General features: G+C 48.4%; 1 protein-coding gene and 1 long non-coding RNA gene across 8 annotated transcripts in view; one reads left to right on the forward strand and one right to left on the reverse strand.

The window, feature by feature from the left end:
- The window catches only part of MYO9B (myosin IXB), an 88,834-nt gene that overhangs the window by 8,603 nt on the left and 61,419 nt on the right, over nucleotides 1–18,812 (forward strand). The gene's annotated exons all lie outside the window — the stretch shown is intronic.
- LOC135230679 (uncharacterized) lies at nucleotides 576–18,618 on the reverse strand. Its single transcript, XR_010321258.1, has 2 exons — nucleotides 7,269–18,618; nucleotides 576–5,453 (listed from the first exon to the last, which is right to left on the reverse strand). It is a non-coding gene; the product is annotated as an uncharacterized LOC135230679 (long non-coding RNA).

Genomic DNA, 18,812 nt, shown 5'->3' on the forward strand with positions numbered 1-18,812 from the left:
AATTAATGGAGAACCTAGGACTTGGCCCTGTGCCAAGAGTTGGAGCCTATTTTTCTCTTCTGTATGTTATTGTTGTTGTTAGCTGCCATCACGTCGGCCCCGACTCAGGGCGACCCCACCCACAACGTAATGAAACGCTGCCCTGTCCTGCACCATCCCCAGGATTGGTTGTGGATCAGACGATGGCGATCCCTGGGGTTTTCACTGTCTGGTTTTCACAAGTTGGTCATTAGGACTTTCTTCTTAACCTGTCTTGGTCTGGAAGCTCCACTGAAACCTGTTCAGCATCACAGCAGCGCTCAACCCTCCACTTAAAGATGGGTGGCTGCACCTAAGGCGCACTGGCCAGGAATTGAACCCACGTACCACAAATGGGGAGGGCCCTGGTGTCTCAGTGGTGAAGGGCTTGGCTGCTGACCAAAAGGTCAACAGTTTAAAGCTACTGGTGGCTTCACAGGAGAAAGATGTGGCCATCTGTTTCTGTAAAGATTACAACTTCGGAAACGCATTGGAACAGTTCTCTGCTTTACAGGGTCACTGTGAGTTGGAGTTGACTCGACAACAACACCTTTGGGTTTTTTTTTTTTTTTTTTCATTTATTTGCTACCACAAATAGGAACAGGTTAGGTTTCCATGAGTCAGAGTCGACTCGATGGCAACTGGCTATAAAAACAGAAATTTATTCTCTCAGCTCCGGAGACCAGAAGTCCAAAATCAAGGTGTCAGGAGGGACGCATTTTCCTCGAGGCTCTAGTAGATGATCCTTGTCTCTCCCAGTTTCTGGTGGCTCCAGGTGTTCCTGGGCTTAAGGCCACATCACTCTAGTCTCTGCCTCCGTCGTCACATGGCTTCCTCTTCTGTGTCTGTGTCTTTTCCTGTTCCCTCTTATGAGAACACTTGTTGTTGGGTTTAGATGATCCTAGAATAATGTCATCTCAAGCTCCTCAACTTGATCACAGCAGCAGAGACCCTTTTTCCAAACAAAGTCACCATCACAGGTTCCAGGGATCAGGACATGGACCTATCCTTAGGGGGAGCCGTTCCATCCTCTGTAGTACCCACAGAGTAACAGCTGGCGGGTTTAGGTGTTACCACCCTTTCATGGGGCTTATGATTACTCCAGTGATGCGGATACAGCATCCCCTCCTTTTCCTCCCTTCAGAGCTGCTCTCAGGGATTCTGGTACATTCTCCTGACTGCCATTGAGGACCGTTAGTCACCCCAAGGAGGGCGTCTGCACCCATGAGTCAGAAGGGTGTGCTTACCTGGTGTACTTCGGGCTCTCCAGGAAGACACTACGTGGTCATATTCCCTGCAGTTCATGACCTACTTGAGGGGCGGTACCCACACTGAATTCCAAACCCAGTACAGTGAGCACACCTCCTGCGGTGACAGTTTTGAAAGGGCTAAGGTGGTTTTAGCTCAGAGCAGGGTTTCTCAGCGTTGGCACTGTGGACATTTGGTTCTGGAACATTCTCTGTGGTGGGGGTTGTCCTGTGCACTGTAGGGTGTTGAGCAGCATCCCTGGCCTCCACCCACTCGATGCCAGTAGCATCCTCCCCCAAGTCATGGCAACCACAAATGTCCCCAGACATTGCCCAGTGTCCCCTGGGAGGGCAGATGAGCACCACTCCTTCAGAGCTATTCCGAGTGCTGAGGGTCCCAAGACCCTTCTTCCTTTGGCATCTCCAATCTGGTCCGATGCTTCCTGGCCGTGCTCTCCCAGAACCACGCAGTTCCTCCTTGGTCTCCTGCACACCCATGGCACAGACTCCATGCACGGCCCACTCACCCCTCTGAGGGACAGTGGTTGGGGACACATGATCTTAGTCTCTGACCAGGGCAGCCATGCTTCCTGACTATAGGAGAGCAGATCTGAGCTCAAGGAGCCAGCAAGCGCAGCTCAAAAGTCTTTATCCAAGTTCCCAACCTTGACATTGCTGATGTTTGGTTCCAGAACATTCTCAGTGGTGGGGGCCATCCTGTGAACTCTAGGGTGTTGAGCAATGTACCTGGCCTCCACCCACTCAGGGCCAGTAGCTTCCCCCCTACCCAAATACGATAAGCAAAAAATGTCTCCAAACATTGCCCAAGGTCCCCTGAAGGCAGAATCACCCCCAGTGAGAACCGCTGCCTTAGCGTCATAACTCATAGCCCTCACAAGACCTAGTGTTGTTTACCTCGGGTACGCACAGTTTAGAAGTTGTCAGAAGTAAGCTCCAGCAATTCTGAGATGGCCCAAGCTTCGCTTTCTGATAACGAGAATTATTAGTTCTCATGCCCTCTGCCTTGCTGGGAGTCAGGCTTTGGGTCCCACGGTCTTGACCCATCCTCTCTGGCCTCATAACAGCCCTGCTCATTATACAGATGAGAAAACCAAGCCCCAGGAGGTGTGCCGGAGTATTAACTTCCTGTGGCTGCCGTAGCAAGTGACCACAAACCCTGGCTTACGACAACAGGAATTTATTCTCTCACCATTCTGGAGACCGGAAGTCTGAAATCAGGGTGTCAGCAGGGCCACGCTCCCTCTGGAAAATCTAGGGTAGGAGCCTTCCTTGCCACTCCCATTTTCTGGTAGCTCCAGGCATTCCTGGGCTTGTGGTCCCATCACTCCAGTCTCTGGCTTTGTCTTCACATCTCCGTCTTCTCTGTAGTCTCTGTAGCTGTGTCTTCTCTCTGTCTCTTATAAGGACACTGGTCTTCGGATTTAGGGCCCACCCTACTCCAGTAAGGTCTCTGGGTGGTGCAAACGATTGGCATCCGACTCCTAACTTAAAAGGTGACGATTCGAACCAACCCAGTGGCACTGAGGAAGAAAGACCTGGAAGTCTGCTGCCCTTAATGATTACAGCCAACTCTGTGGAGCAGTTCTACTTTGTAGCACATGGGGTCACCATGAGTCAAAATAGACTTGACAGCAACAGGTTTCTAATCCAGTATGTCCTCAACTTGATCACATGCAAAGACCCTTTCTCCAAACAAGGTCCTGCTCATGGCTTCTGGGGATTTGGACATGGACATGTCCTTCTGGGGGATACAATTCACTGCTGCAACTGACCAGCCCAGGCCATACCACAGGCAGCCACAGACCCGGTACGCCCGAGCCCTGCCGCGCTGTCTCTCAGTGTCCTTGAGGAAGTTTCTGTGGAGCTCTGCACAGCCCCCAGCATCTGGGACTTTTTTCAGCTCCCAAAAAGAGAAGTTGATTGTGGTGAGGCCCAGACACAGTGGACGCTCAGGCGGAGGCTGCTGCCTCCCTGTGCAACCCTCACCAGAAAACAGGAAGGGGTACCTCGCAGAGCCTGAAGGGTCAGCTGATGGCAACTGGGCTGGTACCTGGTTCCCAAGGGTGGAGAAGCTGGGCTGGGGCTGCCCTCCCGCCCATGGACGCACCATGTCTTAGTTTCTTAGTGCTGTTATAACAGAATTGTAGCCCTGGTGCTCAGCTGCTGACCAAAAAGGTCGGCTGTTCAAATCTACCAGCTGCTACTTGGAAACCCTATGGGGCAGCTCTACCTGTTGTACAGGGTCGCTGTGAGTCGGAATTGACTCAGTGACAGTGGGTTTGGTTTCTCTGGGTAGCTTAAAAGAACAAATTTATTTCCTCACAGTTTAGGAGACTAGAAGTCTGAATTTAGGGTACCAGCTCTAGGGGGAAGCCTCTCTGTTAGCTCTGGGAGAAGGTCCTTCTGCTCCTTAGAGATAGCCACCTGGCATGTACCTTCCCCCACTTGTGCTTGCTTGCTTCTGTGCCTAATCTGCTCTTTTATGTCTGGAAAGTAATTGGCCTAAGACAGGGCTACACTGATCTGATCTCATTAACATAACAAAGAAAGCCTGTTTCCAGATGGGATCACATCCACAGGTATGTTGCTGCTGTTAGTTACCGCTGAGTCACTTCCTACTCATGGCAGCACCTATGAGCAGAGTAAGATGGCACCATAGGGTTTTCAAAGCTGTGACCTTTCAGAAGCAGATCACCAGGCCTGTCTTCTGCAGCACCTCTGGGTGGGTTCAGACCATCAGCCTTTCAGGTAGCAGCTGAGCACTTAACCATTTATGCCACCCAGGGGCTCCGCTCATAGGTGTGTTGTTGTGTCCTGTTATGTTGGTTCTGACTCGTAGTGACTCTAGAGGACAGAGTAGAGCTGTCCCATAGGGTTTCCAAGGCTGTAAATCTTTATAGAAGCAAATTGCCTCATCTTTCTCCCTCAGAGCGGCTGATGGGTTCTAACCACCGACCTCTCAGTTAGCAGCCAAGCACTTTAACCATTGTGCTACCAGGGCTCCTTATCGCATAGGTATAGGCGTTAGGATTCCACACGTTTTTGGAGGACACAGTTTAATCCATGACACCCGAGAGCTGCGTTCCTCCCGACTGCTTGCCATCCTGGAAACAGTGTTTTCAGGGATTGTTGTTTAGCTGGAGTCCGTTGGTGGTGCAGTCTGTTAAGCACACCACTACTAACCAAAAGCTTGGAGGTTTGAGTCCCCCCAGGGGCACCTCTGAAGAAAGGCACTTCCGAAAATGCAGCTACTGAAAACCCTGTGGAGCACAGTTCTACTCTGACACACATGGGGTTGCTGAGTCAGGTCAACTCCATGGCAGTGGGTTTGGTTGTTTCGCTCCTGAAGCTCCAGGGGTCCAGAAAGCAGGTTCCCTAGGGCGCTACCTGCCCTAGACCCCCAAGAACCCGGAAACTATCAGCAGAGCAGCCTAAGTCATTGGCCACTCGGAGGGAGCTTGCCACACAGTCCCCCAGAGAGTGTGTTCCTCTCCATGGTCCCTTGGACCTGAGCTCCTCCCAGAAAGAGGCTGGGTCGGGGCGCTTCTGACCTAAGACTCAAACCCCACAGCGGTCCTATTCCCACACAGGGCTTCATTTTGAAAGCAGAAGTGAAACAAGGGTCCGTCTTGGTGGGCTGTTTTACCAGGGGGAGAGAGGCTGGGGGCCGCGGCTCGACGTAGCCAAGGTCACTCAGACCAACCCACTTAAGACCAGCAGAGCCCAGGGGAAGGGGCTTGGTGCTAGCTGCTGCCTAGCCCACCTTGGGCCCAGAGGGAGCCTGTCCTGTGACTTGGTTGAAGCCTGTCCTTCGACCCCACACAGACCCTGGCCTGAGCCTCAGTTTCCTCGGGGCCCCACGGGATCCTCACCTCCAACCCAGACCCTTTGTCTCAGTCTCTGGGGTGTCCGTACAATATACTGCAAAGTGCGGGGGAGCTTTAAAGAACAGGAATTTATTTTTTTACAGGAATTTATTTTTTCACAGTTCGGGAGGCTGAGATTCCAAATCAGGTTGTTGATTTCTTCTGAGGCTCTGAGAGAAGAACCATTCCATTCCTTTCTCCTATCTTCCAGTGGCCCCCGGTGATCCTTGGCATCCCTTGGCTTGTAGAGGCGTCTTCACATGGCACTTGTCTTCCCCTGTGTCTCTGCGTCTTTTCTCCCCTTTTTATAAGGACACCACTCAGATTGGATTAGGACCCACCCTACTCCCTGGGTGGCACAGTTTGCACTCCACTACTAACCCAAAAGTTGGCAGTTCAGATTCACCCAGTGGTGTCATGGAAGACAAGCCTGGTGATCTCCTTCTGTAAAGATTACAGCCAAGAAAACCCTATGGAGCAGTTCTACTCTGTAACACATGGGGTCACCATGAGTTGGAATCAACTCTATGGCAATGGGGTTGGTTTTGGTTTTTCTACTCCACTATGGTCTCATGTGAACTTAACTGTTTGCTAATGTCTTTAAAGACCCTGCTTCCAAACAAAGTCATTTTCACAGGTACCAGGACTAGGACTTCAGCATACCTTCTTGGGGAACACATTTCAATCCACAGCACCTCTCTACCTCTGGGCTGACGGGTTTGTTCCTGCTACCTTCAGTCAGCACAGAGCCAGCCCCAACGGGGCAGATCACCCTGAAGCATGGTACCCGCCTGGACTGCCCCCTCAGGGCCACCTGCCCAGGCCACATCTTTCCCTCCTGGGTCCAAGGGGCGGGGCATGCCTTGATATATACAGGCTGACCACTCCCACCTGACCCACGAGGAAACCAAGGTGCATGGGTGGTGAACCACTAGCCAGAGTGACAGAAAAGAAGGTTCTGGAACCAGAGGTGTGTTGCTGCTGTGTCTCAGTCTCAACAGTTGGGTTTTTTAAACAGCTTTATTGAGATATAATTCATATAACATGCAGTTCACCGTTTAAAGGGTACACGTCTGATTTATAAGTACATTCACAGAGTACATTCACAACTACCAGGTAACTTTAGAACACTTTCAATACTCTGGAAAGAAACCCTCACCCCTTAGCCGTTATCTCTCTGCCCCTCTCAGCCCCAGACAACTACTGATCTACTTTATTTGAAATCTTGATTTTTCGTTCAGCGTGGATCTGCCACCACCACCACCAGCTGCCACTGAGCAGCTCGTGGCGACCCCGTATGTGTCAGAGCAGAACTGCGCTCCACAGGGTTTTCGGTAGCTGATTTTTCGGATGGAGAACATCAGGCCTTTCTTCCAAGGCACCTCTGGGTGGCTTTGAACTGCCAGTCTTCTGTATAATATTACGGACCAAGGCAAACGTTTCAAAGGTACTCTCTCCAAACGCCCCTCTCGTTTTTGCCTGACTTCCCTTTCCCAACACAAAAAAACTAAACCTATTGCTGTTGAGTCAATGCAGACTCATAGTGACCCTATAGGGCAGAGTAGAACTGCCCCACAGGGTTTCCGAGGCTATAAATCTTCACAGAAGCAGACTGCGACATCTTTCCCCCATGGAGTGGCTGGTGGATTCGAATCGCCAGCCTCTTCATTAGCAACCGAGTGCTTAACCGCTGCGCTACCAGGGCTTCCCGCTTCCCAAATCTGACAAAACCAGGTTACCGTTCTTGGTCCAGTCCACCCAGATTGCCAGCTTCTGTCTGTCTGCATCTGTGGCCACATTGTGTACGTTGTTACTAGCCACCATCTGGTTAGCCTCCAGCTCATGGTGACCCCACATGCAACAGAGTGAAATGTTGCCCAGTCCTGTGCCATCTTCCAGCACTATATCAGATAATATCTTGTGTGATCTCTAGGGTTTTTGTTGGCTGGTTTTGGGACATAGATTGCCAGGCCTTTCTTACTAGTCTTAGTCTGGAAGCTCCACTGAAACCTGTCCACCATGGGTGACCCTGCCAGTGTTTGAAATACCAGTGGCAGAGTTTCCAGCATCACAGCAATACACAGTAAAACACACTGACAGACACATGTATACTCACAAGCACACATCCACCCACAGGACGTCTGTTTGGGGGCTTGGCAAAGCAGGAGTTGGATCTATAGGTCCCAGGAGGCACTGCAGGGCCGTTTGCCTGCGGCTCTGTGCACAGTTTGCTCTGTCTTGTTCTCTATCTGTGCCCACAGGCGGCCAGGAAGTGGTTTTACAGCAGGCTTGGCTCAGCTGGGTCATGGCCCCCGTCTTGTCTCTCTTGCGCTGTCATGGGGTGGATGTCCCCAGGCCCAACCCTCAGAAAGTTTCCAGCTGCACCCCTGGGTACAGAGGCCACCTGCGCCCTGCCTGTCGAGTACAGGGCCAGCCAGAGGCACAGCAGAATGAGGAGCTGGCAAGCAAGGCCCCACATGCCCCCGACCCCCTACCCAAGACCTCCCTTAACAGAGCTGAATTCAGTTTTCCATGAGTTTTCCATGAGCCGGGGAGAGAGGCTACCGTGTGTGCATGGGGGGTGACCAGGTGCTCACAGCCGTGGGGGCAGCAGCTGGGGGGGAAGCATGACCAGGCAGATGCAGCAGTGTTCCCAGCCCCTGCCCAGCAGGGGAGCAGCGTGATGACGAACAAGGGGCGCCGGAAGTGCCTCTCCCCAACATCAAGGACAGGCCAGCCTGGGCCACTTCCCACAGAGAGGAACCCATCAGGGGTGATGACCATGAGACTGCACCAGTCAGCAAAGCAGGACCAGACCAGGGCAAAAGGGAGTGCCAAGGACGAGAGGGATGATGGAGAGATCAGAGAGTAACTAAGGAACCATGGAACACCAGGGAGGAGACAGTCACCTGAAGGCAAGGGCAGCTGGCCTAGGTGGAAGATGCAGTCCTGCTGGGACCTCCCAGTGTCCCCCCACTTCGGGTCTTCATGGCCCTGCTCCTTCTCGCCAGAGACCCCGTGCCTGCCTCCCAGGCTGGCGACATCAGCACACAGAGCCACAAAGCCCTGCAGTGCTTCAGGCTATTTCAGACCACGGGGAGGTTGTATTTTTGGAACGCTGGGTCTAAGGGAAGAGCAAAATTATGGGGTGTATTTTAAGCACCAAGAAACCCTCATTGGGCTTTGAAGAAAGTTGATTAAAAGCTAAAGGCCACACTGGCCACCTTTTCCAAATGCCCTGGCATTTTACCAGCCTGTGTTAAGGGAGAGAGGGTGTTCATTTATCTGCCTGGTATTTCTGCTGCATGTTTAGAGCAGAGGAGTCTGGTGTATGCACTTGCCTGTTGACCAGAAGGTTAGCGATTCAAACCCACCCAGAGGCACCTCGGCAGACAGGCCTGGCAGTCTGCTTCTGAGAGTTCACAATCTTGAAAACCCTGTGGAGCACAGTTCTACTCTGCACACGAGGTCACCATGAGTCAGAATCAACTTAACAGCAACCATCAACGATATTTACCACAATTTGATAAAGGAGAAAAATGCAGATTTTTAAAGTTTAAGAAACTCACTAACATGAACAAACTCCCACCACCTTGATGAAGTATGTTATGTCCACTGTTCTTGGGGGATTGCCTCCCCACCCCCGCCAAGCCCTACTTCCCCATTTTGGTCGGCACACCATAGCGAGTGCTCTCGGGTGCTTTCCTCCCAATCTGCATGCTCACTGTCACCATATCCTGTCGTCTCTTCCTTTGAAAGGTTTCCCACCACCGTTCCGCCCCTGCACCACCCATACCAGCTGGTGCAGTGCGTACACTGCCCGAGACCCAGCATAGGGGTGTGCAGTGTCTGGCAGCCCAGTTGGTAGTCAGAGCACCAACTTGCACGTTGGAACATAGGGCCCTCCCTTGCCAGGGCTCAGTTTCCCCATCTGCTCAATAGGCAGGCAAGCCCTTGCTTCTTAGGGCTAGGAGGCTGCACTGCAATGAGGTATACCTCGTTGCCATCAAGTCAGTTCCAACTCATAGCAAGCTCATGCATGACAGAGTCGAACTGTTCCATAGGATTTTCTTGACTGCAAAGACCTGGCAATCTGCTCCTATAAAGGTTATAGCCGAGGAAACCCTATGGGGCAGTTCCACTCTGTCACATGGGGTCGCTGTGCATCAGAATTGACTCAAAGGTACACAATAACAACACCAATCTATACAGAAGCAGATCATCAGGTCTGTCTTCTACAGCACTGCTGGGTGGGTTAGAACTACAACCTTTAGGTTAGTAGTTGAGCACAAACCATTTGTGCCACCCAGGGACCCTGTACGACAAGGTGCCTTTCAACAGGGATTTTCTCTTCTGTGCCTCTCCAGTCACCAGCATTGGGGCTGGTCTCTCTTCCTTTACCCTTTGACTTTACTGCACCTGACAGGACAAGGCAGTCAGATGACGGGTGGAATGGGGGTTGGACCTGCCTGGGGTTGCAGTGCTGGTGGAGAGTGGCAAACTCTAGGTGAGGCTCAGGGGTCTTGTTTTAGTCAAAGTTCTCTAGAGAAACAGAACCAGTGAGATATATGCATATGTTGTTATTGTTTGCCATCTAGTCAATTCTACTTCTTGGCAACCCCATGTGACAGAGTCCCACTACCCCATAGGATTTTCTAGGCTGTAATCTTTATGGGATCAGATCACTGGGTGATCTGATCCCATAAAGTGACTGGTGGGTTTGAACCACCAATCTTTTGGTTAGCAACCGAGTACTTAACCATTGTGCCACTAGGGCTCCGTGTGTGTGTGTGTGTGTGTGTGTGTGTGTGTGTGTGTGTGTATAGGGAGAGGGGGAGAGGTTGATTTTTTTAAAGGATTGGCTCACTGAGATGTGGGAGTGACCCTCCCTCCTGCCCACCCCAAGGAGTCTTTCCTTACCTGTGTAGATGTTCAGCTTTGCTGCATAGAAAACACCAGATGTCCTTACCATTCTCATCATTGGTATCGAACTGCATGCAATTTGGGAGTTGTATAGGGAAGCAAACGACATCCCAAGATGAGAACATTCATGATGAGCTGACCACTTACAAAACAAGTCTCCACTGAAACTCCCCTCCGTGGCTAGTGTAAGGCTGGCTCCTTTCCACCCACCAGTCATTCTCTCTCCTGGATTCATCCCACCGTCCCTGTGCAATGCAAAGTAAGGCTGAAATTCTTGCAAAAGGTGCAGGATTTCAGGAAGTCATGTAAAGTGACCTGAAGGGTTGCTCCACTCACCCTCAGTCAGAGATGGAGGTGAACCTGGTGCAGGGTGAGAGGTTAGCAGGTGGGTGGAGGAAGGATGGTGACAGCCTGAGGCTCAGAAGGCAGTGGGTCCTGGAGATTTAAAACAGTGTAATTTGCCAATCAAAAGAACAGGATTTTCAGCTTGGCCCACAAAGCAAGGTTAACTGCGTGCTGTATACTTGAGACTCAAAGCGCAGTGGTTCAGAAAACAAAATATAAAGGGTATGCCAGGTGTAGAAAATACACTCGTCTGTCAGTTTGTCATACTGTGGTTACTTGCATGTTGCTGTGTTGCTGGAAGCTATACCACTGGTATTTCAAATACTAGCAGGGTAACCCATGGTGGACAGGTTTCAGCGCAGCTTCCAGACTAAGACAGACTAGGAAGAAGGACCTGGCAGTCTACTTCTAAAAAAAAAATTGGCCAGTGAAAAACCTTATGAATAGCAGCAGAACATTTTCTTAATATAGTGCCAGAAGATGATCCCCTCAGGTTGGACGGCACTCAAAAGATGACTGGGGAAGAGCTGCCCCCTCAAAGTAGAGTCAACTTTTATGACGTGGACGGAGTCAAGCTTTCGGGACCTTCATTTGCTGATGTAGCACAAGCCAAAATAAGAAGAAACAGCTGCACACATCCATTAATAATCGGAATGTGGAATGTACGAAGTGTGAATCTAGGAAAATTAGAAGTCAAAAATGAAATGGAACATGTAAAGATCGATATCCCGGGCATTAGTGAGCTAAAACGGACTGGTATTGGCCATTTTAAATTGGGGAAGAATGTGGTCTGCCCTGCTGGGAATAACAAATGGAAGAAGAATGGTGTCACATTCATAGTCAGAAAGGACATTCCAAGATCTATCCTGAAGTACATCGCTATCAGTGATAGGATATCTATAACGCCTACAAGGAAGACCAGTTAATACAAGTATTCTTCAAATTTACGCACCAACCCCTAGGGCCAAAGATGAAGAAATTGAAGATTTTTACCAGCTTTTGCAGCCTGAAATAGATCAAACATGCAGTCAGGGTGCATTGATAATTGCTGGAGTTTGGAATGCAAAAGTTGGAAACAAAGAAGAAGGATCAGTAGTTGGAAAATAGGACCTTGATGATAGAAACAACGCCAGAGATCACATGATAGAACTTTGCAAGACCAACTCGACTTGTTGTTGTTGTTAGGTGCCATCGTATTGGCTCTGAGTCATAGCAACCCTATGTACAACAGAATGAAACACTGCCTGCCCCTACAGTATCCTCACAGTTGTTGCTGTTTTGAGCCCATTGTTGCAGCTACTGTGTCAGTCCATGTCATTGACAGTTTTCCTTTTTTTCGATGACTTAATCATTGCAATAATACCTTTTTCAACAACATAGAAGGCGACTATACATGTGTACCTCACCAGATAGAATACACAGGAATCAGTCGACTACATCTGTGGAAAGAGACAATGGAGAATCTCGGTAACATCGGTCGGAACAAGGCCATGGGCCAACTGTGGAACAGACCATCAGTCACACTTACGCAAGTTCAAGTTGAAGCTGAAGAAAATTAAAACAAGCCCACGAGAGTGAAAATACCACCTTGAGTGTATCCCACCTGAATTTAGAGACCATCTGAAGAATAGATTTGATGCATTGAGCACTAATGATCAAAGACCAGACGAGTTGTGGAATGACATCAAGGACATCATACATGAAGAAAGCAAGAGGTCATTAAAAAGACAAGAAAGAAAGAAAAGACCAGAACGGATGTCAGAAGAGACTCTGAAACTTGCTCTTGAACATAGAGTAGCTAAAGCAAATGGAAGAAATGATGAAGTAAAAGAGCTGAACAGAAGATTTCAAAGGGCAGCTTGAGAAGACAAAGATAATATAATGACATGTGAAAAGACCTGGAGTTAGAAAACCAAAAGGAAAGAACACACTGGGCATTTCTCAAGCTGAAAGATGCTGGAAGCATCAAAAGAAGATGGAAGGAATGTGCAGAGTCACTATGCCAATAAGAAATGGTCAACTTTCTAGTATTTCAGGAGGTAGCATATGATCAAGAACCGATGGTATTGAAGGAAGATGTCCAAGTTGCACTGAAGACGTTCGCAAAAAACAAGGCTTTAGGAATTGATGGAATACCTATTGAAATGTTTCAACAAGTGGATGCAGCGCTGGAAGTGCTCACTCGTCTATGCTAGGAAATTTGGAAGACAGCTACCTGGCCAACTGACTAGAAGAGATCATATTTGTGCCCATTCCAAAGAAAGGTGATCCAACAGAATGCAGAAATTATCTAATAAGATCACACGCAAGTAAAATTTTGCTGATGATAATTAAAACACTGTGCAGCAGTACATTGACAGGGAACTGCCAGAAATTCAAGCCGGATTCAGATGAGGATGTAGAACGGGGGATATCATTGCTGATGTCAGATGGATCATGGCACAAAGCAGAGACTACATGAAAGATGTTTACCTGTTTTTTATTGACTATGCAAAGGCATTCGACTGTGTGGATCGTAACAAATTATGGATAACCTTTCGAAGAATGGGAATTTCAGAACACTTATTTGTGCTCATTAGGAACCTGTACATAGACCAAGATGCAGTTGAAACAAGATGAGGGAATACTGAGTGGTTTAAAATCAGAAAAGGTGTGTGTTGGGGTTGCATCCTTTCAGCATACTTATGCAGCCTGTATGCTGAGCAAACAATCTGAGAAACCGGACTGTGTAAAGAAGAACACAGCATCAAGATTGGAGGATGACTCATTAACAACCTGCGATACGTAGACAGCATAACTTTGCGTGCTGAACGTGAAGAAGATTTGAAGCACTTACTGATGAAACTCAGAGACTGCCGCCTTCAGTATGGATTACACCTCAACATAAATCAAAAATCCTGACAACCATACCAACGAGCAACATGGTGATAAACGGAGAAAATACTGAAATTGTCAAGGATTTCATTTCACTATGATCCACAATCAATGTCCATGGAAGCAGCAGTCAAGAAATGAAATGATGTATTGCATTGAGCAAATCTTCTGCAAAAGACCTCTTTAACGTGTTAGAAAGCAAAGATATCACATTGTGGACTAAGATGTGCCTGACCCAAGCCGTAATATTTTCATTCGCCTCGTAGGCATGAGAAAGCTAGACAATGAATAAGGAAGAGTGAAGAAGAAGCTATCCTTTGAATTGTGGTATTGATGAATAATATTGAGTTACCATGGACTCCCAGAAGAATGAACAAATATGTCTTGGAAGAAGTACAGCCAGGACGCTCATTAGAAAGCGAGGATGGTGAGACTGTCTCACGTACTTTGGATGTGTTATCGGGAGGAGCCAGTCCCTGGAGAAGGACATCATGCTTCATAGAGGGTCAGTGAAAAAGAGGAAGACCTTCAATGAGATGGATTGACATGATGGCTGCAACAATGGGCTCCAACATATCAACATTGTGAGAATGGCGCAGGACTGAGCGGTGTTTCATTCTGTTGTACATAGGGTCGCTATGAATTGGAGCCAACTGGTTGGCACTTAAAAACAACATACCAGGTGTACCATCAGGCAGAATCGGAGATAGCCAGGACTGCAGTTCTGACAGCAGAGAAGGTGGGATTCAGGCTACCAGGCATTTATACGTGACAGAGAAGTTTCTTCGTAATGCCGAAGCCTCGATTTACAATCAAGTTTTGATATTTGTGAATATCTGTACATCAGACAACACAGCCAGTACCCTTACAAAACAAGAACTATAGGCAATATGAAAAGAAACAGATACAGACGTGCAGTACAAGGCTGGTCTAGTAAAAGTGGACATAAAATAAGCCAGGATATGAGATACCCAAACCACATTCTTAAGGCACCTGTGGTCATTTGGTGAGCCTTTTGCTCTGACATTAGACAATAAACTTTCATAAGTATCTACATCAACATTGGAAACGGCTGCTAACCAAAAGGTTGGCAGTTCAAATCCACCAGGCGCTCCTTGGACACTATGGGGCAGTTCTACTTTGTCCTGTAGAGTCGCTATGAGTCGGAATCAACTCAACAGCAATGGGTTTGGTCTGGGGTTTTTTTTTTTTTTGAGGCTCTACATCAGACAATCACAAAAATTACTCACATATCCAAACACAGACAAAGTAGCTATCAGTTTCAAAAGGAGAAAGACTACAAGCAACACACTGAGAATACGATAAATCTAGAAAAAATTTTAAAGGCACCTCCATGTGAAAATGTTTTTTAAAAGAAAAAGGAAACTTCTAAACAATTCTTGGATTGAGGGGAATATACAAACTAAAATTATAGATTTTTTTGATTAGTAGGAGAAAATTTGTTATAAGAACCTATGGGATGCATTTAAAGCAGTAATGCGAGGAAAATTTTTAGCTGTATAAGTACTTTCTAGCCATTAATATGGAAGAATGAAAGCAGGGGAATTAAATTTCCAACTCATAAAAAATACGAATAAAAAGACTGAGAAAAAGAATAGAGTAAACCCAAAAGAGAATGATGCGGGTATGAACTAGATAAGATAAGCCCCTGGGAAACCGATCAGTTCCTCTTCTGCTTAGTAAGAATCAAGCAAGACAATCTCCCATTAAAACTTGATTTGTTGTATTTTCTTTTTACAAGCGATCACATGGTTTCATTATAACCTAAACCAGAATTTAGGGAAAATATGAGATAAAATCACTTGTTTTGTAACACTTTTGTTTTAATTTTTTTAGACCCCTTCCCTGCCTCCCAGGTTGTTCGCAGACTCTCGCCTCTGACGGGCATCTGTCTGTTTCAGAGGGATTTGTCCTGGCCCCGAGAGAGTGTGTACAGTTTGCACTCGTTTACTAACCTAAAGGTTGGCGGTTCAAATCCACCCAGCAGCTCCACGGAAGAAAGGCCTGGTGGACTCCTCCCGTAAAGATTACAGCCAGCAAGGCCCTGTAGAGCACAGTTGTGCTCTGACACACGTGGAATCACCATGAGTTGGAGTCAACTCGATGGAACGGATTTGGTTTTGGTTTTGTCCTGTCCCCAGACGTCCTCACTGCATTTCCCGTGTTTCCTCCACATCCAGGGCTGACAGTCTGTGTCATTTTGAGTCCGAGTGATGGTGCCTCTCGTGAACGGGGGCACGGCGAGGGGGAGGGAAGCTGTATGTCTTGTTCTCACTCTACTGTCTGTACATGCCTGCTCCTCATTGGTCTGGCCAGCAACTGACTGTTGAGAGCCTGCTGGAAGCACTAGGCAACAGGAAGAGAACAGAACTGGGAGGCTGGGTTTTAGCCAGGGCCCTGGGCGCCTCTACCTCCTCATCTGTGAAATGGGGAGCCATGGGGGTGGGGGCGACTCCTCTACTTCCTGCCCTGCAGCTGCCGCCGGTGCAGGCTAGAGGGGGAGGCATCCCTTCTCCTGGCTCTGCCTCTGCGTGACCTCTAACCACCTTCCCTGCAGAGCAGCTTGGTCAAAACGCAATCAGCAATGTTTTCACTTCCTCCCCTCCCTCCTTCACCCCCACTGTCTGCTCCCAGCCACCCTTTTGTAAGCCCTCGTGTCTTAGTGTTCTTTCAAAAAACAGAACTAGTGAGATGTATACAGATATAGACATAGATTTACTTCAGGGAATTGGATCACAGGGTTATAGGTCAGGAGACAGGCTGAAGATCTCTGCAGGCTGGCTTCACAGGATCCATAGGTCAGGTGACAGGAAGAGAGCAGAGAGAGCAAGTTCTGCCAAAATACCTATTTACAGTCTGAAGGCAGTCACATCCTAAAGAACTCCCCTTTTAACTGATTGATTGCGTTAGATTACATTCTGTGAAGTCATTACATCACATTATGGAGCAGTAACTAGACTAGTGTTCAGCCAAAACCCAGGGAATCCTAGCTTAGCCAAACTGACAGGTAAAATCAACCGTCACACCCCAGGGAGTGGGTTTTTCTGCCGTCTTCTTACTTGGCGTGTGACCTGCTGCCCTGACCTTCCCTCCATGCCTCCTGGTCATGCTTCTCTGCATCCCTACTGAACCCAGATGACGCTCACCACCCCGTCATGCTTGCACCTCACTCGAGCTGGGTCTGAGTCTTCCGTCAGCTCCTGTACCTTCCCTGGCGTCGGAGACCAAACAGTCACCATCAGGTCGACTCCGACTCAGAGCAACCCCACGTGTGTCAGAGTTGGACCATGCTCCGTAGGTTTTTCAGTGGATGGTTTTTTGGAAGTAGATGGCCAGGACTTTCTTCCGAGGCACCTTTGGGTGGACTGAAACCTCCAGCCTTTTTATTAGTAGCTGGATATATTAACTGCACCACCCAGCAACACCTAGATTCAAACCTGATGCCATGTCAGCCACCCACTCTGGGACTTTGGAGGGGGTTGCCTCAGTTTCCCCAGCTAAAATTGGGGACGGCGAGTGTGTCTCTTAGCAGAGTACAAACAAGGGAAAGTGTTGAGGAGAGTGGCATGGGGTTGGTGTGGACGACGTGTCTTTACCTGGTGGGTGTTACCTCCTGTAAGGTAGCAGTGTCAGAAGCTACTTAACTTCAGGAGGAGGGATGAGAAGAATCAAGATGAGCCCAAAGCTGATTCCTATGAAGTGGAGGTCAGACATACCTCCATTCTCTAGCTTTTCTGCCAATTCTAACACCAACTGTCCTCCCCATGGCACTCCCTATTTTTCTGCTGAGTTCAATAATTCATTACAGTAGCCACACAGAACTCACAGACCATACTCATGATTATGTAGTTTATTAAGGAAGTAACAGGTTACAACTCAGGATTGGGATCAACTTGGAGGGTAACAGGCTACAACTCAGGAGACGGGATACAGTTTTTCAATCAGTACAGCTTCCAAGCTTTCAGCTTTCTCGCCCATGCTGGTGGGCAGGCCTCGCTCTCATCCTGACCTGTGCAGCCAGGCCTCACTCTGAGCTGGGCTAGCAGGCCCTTCTCTTGGTCACGCTAGCCTCCTCTCAACCTCTGCCCGGCTTCAGAGTGTTATAGCTCTTTGGCTTTGCAGACAAGTACCGTGAGGCATCCCACTCTGCCAGCAAGCCTCCTGCCCTAAGACGCTCAGCTTTTCACATCATGAGTCAGCAGGACCACTGTAGCCCCCTCACTCCGTGGACTGGGAAGCCCGCCACAGCCATCTTGTGCCAAACTCCTGGTTCACTGCTCATACTACTACTGCCATCTCATACCATCTCGTGCCATCTCATGCCATCTGCAGTGTTACAGCTCTCTGTCTTCTGGGTCTAGGAGGTTCTCGGCACAGGGACCCCAGGTTCAAAAGATTCACTCTGCTCCCAGCTCTTCTTGATGGTAGTGAAGCCCCCCCTCAACCTCTGTGGGATTAGCTCTTGTATAAGCCTACTCCTCCCACCAAAACCACGAACTAACCTATCCCCCTGGTAGGCCACACTCACCTAATTTCCTTAGTAGCTGACCAATCCCCTCCAAGGGTTTTATACACTTATTTGCTCAGTAAATTGTCCAATCTCTGCTTGGGGTTTGAGGTACCTCATTTGCATAGTAAACTGTCCCATATCTCTAAGGGTTTTTATGCACCTTATTTACATAGTAAACTGTCCAATCCCTTTGCAAGATTGTTGCCTAGGAAATCATCTTGGCAGAATTACAAACCCAGGACCAGAAAGGCCATATGTAAAGAGAAACCCGTCGCACTGCACCTCCGTTCTTTCTGAAACACCAAGATGCTGGGCCACCCTGTTTTAAGAGAAAAATGTATCCTCAGATACTATGAGTCGGATAGGGTGTTTAACTGTGGATGTTTAAGAAGGCTTTCTGTTGTTAGTTGCCGACGAGTCAGCTCCAGCTCGTGGCAGCTCCGTGTACAACAGAATGAAACGCTGCCCAGTTCTGTGCCATCCTCACAATCATTGGTTTATCTGAGTTCATTATTGAGGCCACTGTGTATTTTTAGTACCTTCCAATCTAGGGTGCTCATCTTCCAGCAGTATATCAGACAATGTTCCATCGTGATCTATAGGATTTTCAATGGATAATTTTTGGAAGTCGATCACTAGGCCTTTCTTCCTAGTCTGTCTTAGTCTGGAAGCTCTGCTGAAACCTGTCCACCATGAATGACCCTGCTGGTATTTGAAATATGTGACAGAGCTTCCAGCATTATAGAAATCTTTTTAAACTATCCCAAAGAAGAATCCAGAAGACAGAGATCATTCCAAAGTATCTCAATACTGTCCAGTTGTGGGCACCCCTGCCACAGGGTGGGGGCAGCCCAGCTGGGGCCCAGTGGTCCTCTGAGCCACAGGCCTAGTCTGCACCTGGGCCTAATTTTTCCTAGAAACCATGACCAGAGGGTTCAATTTTAGGGTCGTTTCTGTTTCTTGTTCCTTCCGTTTTGTAAACTTTTA

The sequence above is a fragment of the Loxodonta africana genome, chromosome 3 (genome assembly GCF_030014295.1).
Source record: "Loxodonta africana isolate mLoxAfr1 chromosome 3, mLoxAfr1.hap2, whole genome shotgun sequence".
Classification (NCBI taxonomy): Eukaryota; Metazoa; Chordata; class Mammalia; order Proboscidea; family Elephantidae; genus Loxodonta; species Loxodonta africana.